We start from the raw sequence: 9,923 nt of genomic DNA on the forward strand, positions 1-9,923 counted from the left end.
CTTAGTGTTGCCCACCTCCACACTCCAGACAGCTAAAGCAAAACCAAAACAGGGACTCAGAAATAACACAGCCAAGCAGTTCCTCTGGTCTGAGAAGCAGACTGATCCCCCACCAGGAATTCTGAGGCACCCAGGTGCCATGGTACACCATGCCAGGGCTGGACATATCCCACAAGTCCACACAAAGCTCCTGGCCACTATTGGCACTGTCTGCTGCCTGTCTACTCATGCAGAGAGGTTTTACCTGCAGAATACAGGCCAGGCAGGTGGGCCTCTGGGTTCTTATCTGTCACCTTTACTCCTGGGAAGAAAGAATTTCAGGGCAGTTTCAGGACTTTTTTACACATTGCCACAGCAAAGTAACTTCTGAGGAGATTAGAAACTGGTCATACACCTGAAAAAGTAAATGAGGACATAACCTCCATGGATTTGTATCCACGGCTGTGGGAGTGCTGGTGTTGGCTTTTTGGAAAACCACTTTTCAAAGAATTGAATTCAAGATATAACCCAGCTTGCTGTTCTCCTCTCTTCCATAGGGACACTTGCACATTAATGAAGGCACTGCAAACCTTTAACTCAACATTAGTTATGAGTGTAACTCCTACAGGTAGCTCAGTTTTCATGGGACTAAGTTGCAAAAGGAGGTACCGTGTTTTTCCTGGTCATATTGCAAACCAAGCCTTCGGTGGGATATTGTCTGTACTTTTCAGACAAGCCATTTCTTTGTGACATGGTAAACCTCTGTATATCCACCTGGATCCACATCAGAAGACCAGCTCCTTCCCCTCTGACTTCAGTGGAGACAGTACTGCACTGACACTTCCACATTTCCAAGAACAGTGAATAAATGCACCAACATAGAAGCTTGATAACAATTTTACACATTCTCATCTCCAGTACTTTCTTAAATGTTTATTGATTCTCAGAAAACTTCCATTCTGTCTTTTATCTTCCCCTCTCAATGGATTTTCTCTCTAAATGAGTTGTTGCTAGATTACCCTGAACCAGTTTCTGTGCTTAAACAAAATTATTTGAATTTTGATTGTAAAGATTCTGACAGAATGAGAACTTTTAAAACTAGACATGAAAAGAAGGCATATGCACTGAAGGACAAGATTTAGCAAATCCAAACACTAAAAGGAAAGGATTTATATCAGATACAACAATTAAAATCCAGGTATTCTTTAGCTTGATGCTTCCTGCTGTCAGCTTAAGGGCAACAGCAAAATTATTTGTGAATTTGTTTTTTGTTTTTTTTATCCAGATGATGTTAAAGACTTTTGAGGAAGCATATAAAAAAATAAATCACATTTTTTCCTCTTTGTGTAAAGACACAATTCTGTGACTTCTTCATCAAATATTGTCAAGATTAAAACATGTTTAGAATTTAAATTACTTCTGTATTTAATATTGATAAATCTAGTTTGCAATATTTCTGCTCCTTCTTTAAGCTAGAGACAGGATTAATATACATGACTTTGCTTTTGGTGGTGTGCAAGAAATTCCATAAGTCAAACTCATTCAACCCATGTTGGAATACAGAACATTTACCTTTTCTGTAATATTTTTAATTTTGTAAACACCGAAAGAAGATCATAATTTTGTTTGCAATGCTGCTGAAACAAACCTGTCAAACTGTTTTGACATTCAGCAGAGTGCTATTCTTGTTCCCACCCCTCAAGATAATAACAAAAGACCTTCAACCAAGCACAAAAATAAGTAATGTTGTTCTGTCCTGGCAAGCAAATTTTTGGCATCTTGCAAATTACCTGCTTTATTTATGTGATGATAATGGTATACAGGGAGGATAGAAGCTGCATTCCTTGTGACTTACTCCAAGTGCTCCTGGACAAAGCTTGGGGTTTTATTAGTCACATTTTTTAGCTGTTACTGAAATATTTTTCAAAATAGTTTTGTTAAAAAAGATCTAGACTATTTGCTCAATTATTAGGTAAATGGTTTGCTATGTTCCTTCTCTGCTCACTGTCACTGTGGATAGCTTAGCAAATGATGATTCAGTCCTTGGTCCAAACCTCATTGTACTGAGCCTGCTCCAGATGTCATAAATATATCTTGTTGGGATATTTTATTTCTCTCACATCCCTGCAGGCGACCCAGACTGGAATGGATTTATGTATTTTTATTTTGAGACTGTTTTTGCTGGAAGGCCTACCAAAAAACCCCCAGGCTCTGCATTCTGAGTGAGCTGAAGTTGCACAGCATGTACACCTTAATTTAGCTAGTGAGTTGATTTATGCTCAAAAATATCTGAAGTGGTTTCCCTTCAATACCCTTCAGATTCTGAGATATTTTCTCTCATTTTCTTGTCCAGCTCCAAATGAGAACAGCTTGGATAAGTATCAGCCTTAGATTTTTGCTATGAAATTTTGATTACCTTTTCGAATGAAGAGTTCTACTGAGGCTGCATGGAAAGTATTCTGAGAGCCTTTACTGTAGCTAAAGGTGATGATTCTGTACAAGATAATTATTCCTGTAAACATCAGTGTATCCATATTAAAAAAACCCAAAACAACAAAACAACAAACCAAACCAAACTTGGTTTATTTACTGCAAGGATTTTTTTTTAATCCAATATTCTCATTAAGATATTTCTATCACATTTCCCAGGAGGTACCTCTAGCCTCCAGCTAAATTGAGTGTATAGAGATCCCCCTTAATGGACTGAGTTATTCAGATACATCAATCAAAAAAATGGCAGCAAGTAGAGCACTGGTGGTACCCCAGGAGGGTACATGATAAGCACATGATTCTCTGCTTTTCTAGCATGCTCTGTAACTGAGTCAGCAGAGGACATCTAAATCATCCTCAAACATCGCTAAAGACAGTTTAATTAAGTAAGGACATGTACATCTGCAAAACTCTGCTTCAGATGAAAGTCAGCATTTGTTTCAGTTCTCATTAAAAACATACAAGCTGAAAGAAAGTACTACTACAGAGGAGATGAAATTTAAACAAATTCTGATTCTTCAAAACAAGGTGATCATCTCAGAAATACCTATATATGATGTTCTTAGAGTGTATAGGATTGTAAAAGAGAAATTAAACTCTTTTATTTCTTATTCCTAGTGTATTTCTTATTCCTGGTTTTGTGGGAGTGAGATCTTCTTTTCTTTTTTTCTAGTAGCTGTTACAGTACAATGTTGATAACACACCGATGCTTTACTTGTTGCTGAGCAGTTGCTTTACCCTAAGTAAAGAATTTTCAGTTTCCTGTGCTCTGACAGTGGATAGGTGTACAAGAAGCCAGGAGGAAGCACATCCAGGAGAGCTGACACAAACTGGCCAAAGGGCTATTCCATGTCATAGAGCATGATGCCCTGTATATAAACTGGGAGAAGCTGGCTGGGAGCTGCCTTTCACAGCTCAGGGATAGGCTGGACATTGATCAGCAGGGGGTGAAAATTGTGTTGTGCATCACTTGTTTTTCTGTGCTTTTATTCCTCTCTCTCTTTTTGTTGTGTCCTCTTTATATATTTATTCCTTTATTATTACTATTACTATTACTATTACTATTACTATTACTATTACTATTACTATTACTATTACTATTACTATTACTAGGACCACGCAGGGGCTTTATTTACAGGTGTGTAAGCAAGTGGTACCACAGTACTCAGCTCTCAGCTGGGATTAAACCACAATGCCTGGTTACACGGTGAATATCACAATGACTCTTCTTATACAAACATAGCTTCTAAGATCTTTATTTTGCACTGTGAGATAACACAGGCAGAACAGCCCAATACATATTAGGCAAATGTGGAGAAGAGTCTATTTTCTTAAGAGAAATTTAATAACTTCCCTCTCTCTTGCAGGAAAATAACATTGAACATCTGTAAGTAGTTCCCTGAACTACAGCAAGACGAGGAAAGATACTGCTGCTAAAGAGGTAACATCTGTTTGACCCCAAGACATGGACAGAAGTATGGAACAAACTTGAGATTGTCAGCTAAAGAGTTACGTTCATGAGCCCATTATTTATTTTGGGATGTCAGATATTATGACATCCTTGACTCTTAGTTTTACTACTGTCCTGTGCAGCCTTTGGAACAAACACTGTCAACCTGTCATTTGTCCCATCTATGCTCAAGTATAATACTGTTAATATCTTGTATGAGCATTTTTTTAACTATTTAAAAATAAAATTAAATGCTAATCTTACAAAGTTGGGTATTTCTTTCTAAGTTTCTGTTTAAAACTGTTTCTCTCCATGTCTGCTTAACTTATCAGGGCAAGTGAGACTGATATATATGATAACTAATGCAAATGCTGCTTTTATATGATATAATTAGACTCTGGTGCCAACTTATCCTATGCTGACAACATTTTGCCAGCTCATATAAACACACTTTCATAATTGATTTAAAGGTATTGCACACAAACAAATTAAATGACTTTGCTGATGAATGCATCAGAGCAATATCAGTCACTTGATGTGCCATAGTTTCTAATGTATATATAGAAACATCTTATGTATATATGTTACAACAGTCCAAAAAGCTAAAAGGTGTTAAGCACTGCCCTCAAGGAGGGGAAGGACTTCAGCTGTTCTTAAAGTGGGACTTAAGACCCATAAGAGAAGTTTGGAGGGAGATGCCATGCACATGGCTCTGTGGGTGGATGGCCCAGCAGAACTGGGTTTTGAATGCAGACTGGCTGCATTCATCGCCCTGGTCATCCATGCTCTGCTTCAGCCTCAGTCTTGTCAATAGGGGAAGAAGATCAAGTTTCTTGGTGCAAAGGTGCCTGTCACAAATGTGTGTTTCTGTGCAGGTTTTTGTTTTATTACATAATGCACATGCACCATGTGTTTGTGGCTAAATGGTCTGGGGGACTGATGCAGCCTTAAGGCTAGAAGACTTCGAGTTTATTAGCAAAGACATTTGATTACAGATAAGCCAAAAATGAGTATATTGTAGCCATTTCAGCAACTGCCAGGGTACATGTGTTTCCCAAAGTGACTGGTTTGTAAACTGTGGTTTTAAATTTTCATTTTCCTTTAAATTCAAGTGGCATGTGTTTACCGTGGCTTTTGCAGCCCAAAACCTTGTTTGGCTAACCTTGTGAAGGAATAACATAACACCAGAGGTTAAAGTCATGGCAGTTTCCCACCAGTGTAACTTGGGCCAGAATTTCACCCTGGGATATAAAACACAATAATCACATATCACACAGCAGCAAAAAGCTATTAGGAAACCCAGACTGTCCAACTTGTGATCTATCCACTTGCATGGCCACGCTTCTGTATTTTGACATCCCATGCTGGAAGAGCCTCCAGACTGAAGCAGCAGTGCAGAACAGGAAGATTTTACAACAGCTCTGTAAATAGATCATTAACAAACATAGCTGTCTGTCTTAGTCAAGATGGAGCTTAAGCCTTTCAATCCCTAAGGTAAAATTTGGAGGATCCTGGATTAGACAGATGTCTCTGAGAATGAGAAGGTGAAAGGAAATGGGTCACATATGCCAATGGAGGGTTTGTGGGGAGTGCAGCAGAACACCAGGACTTCAGACATAGATCTGAAAATCTTGGAGGTCTCCCAGTCCAGCTCTTATGCAACTGCAGGCATAGATGAAGAAAGCCACAGAGATGGGATTAGGAAGAGCAGGAAGGAGCACCCAGGCATACTGAATGAGCAGGACTTGGGCACATATTAATAGGCAGAAATGGACTTTGAAGTGCAATCAGGAGCATGACAGCACAACACCTTGAAAGCAAGGGTTGTTGAAATGAGGATGAACATCTGTAGCTGACCAGGCTCAGGTCTCAGTGCTTAATGCTGAGGTCAAGTCAAGACAAACAAGAACCCTTTCATGGTGTTCAGGACTGTGATATACATCCTCACTTTGTTGCTTCATTATGCAGCTGTGCAAAGATAATTGAGAGAACTAAGCTAGATTTTTCATCAACAAGCAATAAAACGTGATAAATATGCTACATGGAATGGCAAATGTTAGAATTAATAAGCTGAAATGTTGACGAATTACTGTTTATATACTTGACATGTAATAATTGCTTCATTTATCATCTGAATCTGGAAAACTTAAATAGCAGGCATTTATAATTAATTTTCTCCCCTTGCAAACTGCAATTCATTCCACACTCAAAGGAGTCAGCGTTAATTTCTTTTCTATCAGCCACAGGCCATAAGTTAATGCATGAAAAAAAGTCAGAACATTTAAAATAACAGTCTAATTAAATTATATCCTCTACTGTTGGAGAAAAACACATGATTCTTCAGGAGATAATCAGTCACCACAGCAAACACCATTTAGTTCTTCTCACAAATCTGCATCTACCCACTGGCAATCTTGGACTGTCAAGATGAAGAATTCACTTTACTGAACAGATGAAGGATATTGACTTCAGCCTCATTAGCAACTTCAAACGAGAATGACAATGGGAGTTCATTAAATAATAATATTTTTCCATATACTTAGTTTTCTTCATCATGCAGAAGAATATGCTTTTCACAGCAGCTGACAAAGCCCACGCTTCTGATTAATTCTTCTTGATCATCTAGATAATGCCCTTTTCCTGAGGGTCTTTCTTATTTGAGCAGTGAGGGCTGAAACCAGCAAGGCAGATGGTGTCCGCCTCAGCTAAGAACTCTGGAAGTGCCTTGCTCCAGGTTGGATTCACCCAAGTCCCTGGGAAGATCTGGGGATTTCTGTGAGGACCACATCAGTTGAAGCATCAACACAGAAAGAGCTCTTCACAAACAGAAGTTGCTGTCCTTTGGAGTGGAGTAGCAGAGAATCATTAAAGAGCTGTGGGCTTTTACTCATACAGCCATTCTAGTCAAAGAATGTTTGGGTAGGTATTAGAGATACACTTAATGTATACAGCAGGGAACAACTGCTCAAAGAAAGGATGGACTAGCTACTTTTACACAGTAAAATGATCTCAGGTCTCCCACAAATAGCTACTCCTTTCTCTATGCATAGTGTGTGTGGTGCCTGTGAAAATCACTGACGTAGCTACTCCAAAGGTTATTTTATTATAGAATTGTCACAGCTGAAAAAAATTGATTTTCTTTTTTTTTTTTTTTTCAGCTGGTAGACATTCTCACATCATAAATTTCATTAAGTTCTGGCAAGAGATTGAGTACTTCATGCTAAAAACATTCTCTCAGTATAACCTATTTACTTTTAATGATGTTTTTCCATCTAAGTACTAGTAAGAATCTTGAAATACTAAGGACAAGGATATTTTTGCAAACTGAAAATAATGAACACTTCCTTGTGTACAGCCACAACCAATTAGTTCTCAGTTTTGTGTTAAGAATGTCTTTTCAAGTATTTTTAGTTTTAAGATCTTCATGGCAAAAGAGCATGTGACTTCTCTTACGGCTCCCTACCCTAATTAGTAACTTAATTCCACATACAGAGAATTAAGTAGAACTGACAGACTACAGCTTCTCCTGCATTCTTGCAATTCTCTTTTTCACAAGATAACATTGAGGTCAGGGGCTTTAGAAAAGGATAGAAAACCATCTCTTTCAAGATGCATTCCAGCACCTTTCTCACTGATATGTAGGGAGGTCATTAATTTGCTCAGGTTATTCCAAAGTCCTTCTTTGGTATTCACACTTTCAAGACAGTGCTGTAATTCCTGCTGCCTCCAGGAAAAGGCATATCACTCTCTAGCAAGCTGCACTGGCGATGTATGTAATCCATGAAGTCCTGGCTCCTACTCCCACCACTGTTTTGGTATTTTGCATTGAAAAGTCATGGGAAAAAATCAGCAGCAGCCTCTCAGAGGGCTTCACTGCTCCCCCATGCCAGCAGAGTGCCTTTTCCAGTGGGCAGCTGGATCAGCCTCCTTTGGTGCTCCCTTGCCCTGCCTGGCAGGGCAGTAGAGAGAGGATGGGAGTTCTTTGCAGCACTAAGGATGCTCATTTGGGACACAAATAATGAGCACTTGAGCTCATTTGGCTCACCTCAAATCAAGTTAAGACACTTTGTATAAAGGAAAGTGACAGCAACTCTTAGCAAGACTATGGGAAAAAGAGCAAGCCAGTTGTCTAAGGAGAAAGGGATAGCATCCAAATCCCAGACATCATTTTAGGCATGAAATCTGATTTTACTTAAGCACCTTCTTTCATCCTTGGCTTAGCTCTAGGGTTAAATGAGAGACACTAGGCTAATATTGCTTTGTAGCAGAGATGCCTTCTTCCTTCCCTGCCTCACTCCCTCAGCAGACTGGCCATCAGCTTTGGCTGCAACTTTGGCCCCTGGAACTGAGCACCTAACAGGAATGTGGTGTTCAGCACTGGCACATCCTTGTCCTTTCACCAGTCATATAAGGAATCACCTAAAGTTGTGTTAAGGAATGAACATAGATTAGCTAAGTGTAGTAGAAGGGAAAATCAATCCAAATCCCCTTCTCATGACAAAACCACTGGTTCCATATGAAGAGATGTTCTGGTCAAGCAGTTCATTGGACATCCTTATTGCAAGTGGAATATCAGGGATTTTTGCCCAGTTTCTTCAGAGAAACAAAAACAAAAAAAATGAGACAACTGAAGCAGTGGACAGGGAGCTTCCCTTGTGTTATACAGAAGATGAAACTATCAAGTAAACTTCAATTAGACTTCATATTTCAGATACATTAGCAAGAATAATTTTTAACAAATTGCAACTGCATTATAATTACATTACAATTACACTAATTGTATTGTAGTTAATGTGCCTGTACTACAATGTGCTTTTGTTTTCTTTCCTTAAACCCAGATAATCAGGTGAACTAATTACAATGAATTATTTGAGCTATATGAAAGCTGCTCTTTTTTGGCAAAATCTCATCTCAGCTAATTACAACTTGTCCTGTTTGCTGCAGAAGGTGATCTCTGCAATTCTCCAATAAGCAGCATGAAGATTGATGCAGAAAGTAATTTTGGAAATAGAGCAACATTTTAAAGCCTCAGAAGCCAGGAAAGGATGTTATCACAATATGGGATAAAATCACTTTCACGACTGAAGATCCAGTTCCAAGTTTTTATTCTACTCTATTTACAGCAAGTACCTGAATTTACATTTCCTTATTCATTCAAAGATAGTTCAAATAAATATTCTTAATGGGATTTTTTAGGTTATTTAAGATTATTCTGAAAGGTCTTCAATAGTGGACCAACAAAATTCTTATGCAAATTGAAGCCTATATTTAAGAAAAAAAAAATCATTGTATCAAAACAGTTCTATTTTATAAAAAAGGTAGCTTTTACAGAGTGAAAAAAAAACCAACAGAAAACCCCAAACCAAACCAACCAACCAACCAGTATTATTGCTATGGCAATGTTCCCACACTGAAGACCAACATATTTCAGACATCGTGTTTCAAATCTCCTCTCCTCTCCTCTCCTCTCCTCTCCTCTCCTCTCCTCTCCTCTCCTCTCCTCTCCTCTCCTCTCCTCTCCTCTCCTCTCCTCTCCTCTCCTCTCCTCTCCTCTCCTCTCCTCTCCTCTCCTCTCCTCTCCTCTCCTCTCCTCTCCTCTCCTCTCCTCTCCTCTCCTCTCCTCTCCTCTCCTCTCCTCTCCTCTCCTCTCCTCTCCTCTCCTCTCCTCTCCTCTCCTCTCCTCTCCTCTCCTCTCCTCTCCTCTCCTCTCCTCTCCTCTCCTCTCCTCTCCTCTCCTCTCCTCTCCTCTCCTCTCCTCTCCTCTCCTCTCCTCTCCTCTCCTCTCCTCTCCTCTCCTCTCCTCGAGTCTCCTCGAGTCTCCTCTCCTCGAGTCTCCTCTCCTCGAGTCTCCTCTCCTCTCCTCGAGTCTCCTCTCCTCGAGTCTCCTCTCCTCGAGTCTCCTCTCCTCGAGTCTCCTCTCCTCGAGTCTCCTCGAGTCTCCTCTCCTTGAGTCTCCTCGAGTCTCCTCTCTTTTCTTTTTCTCCCCCTTGTTCTATTCTAGCTG

The sequence above is a fragment of the Poecile atricapillus genome, chromosome 1 (assembly GCF_030490865.1).
Source record: "Poecile atricapillus isolate bPoeAtr1 chromosome 1, bPoeAtr1.hap1, whole genome shotgun sequence".
Taxonomy (NCBI): Eukaryota; Metazoa; Chordata; class Aves; order Passeriformes; family Paridae; genus Poecile; species Poecile atricapillus.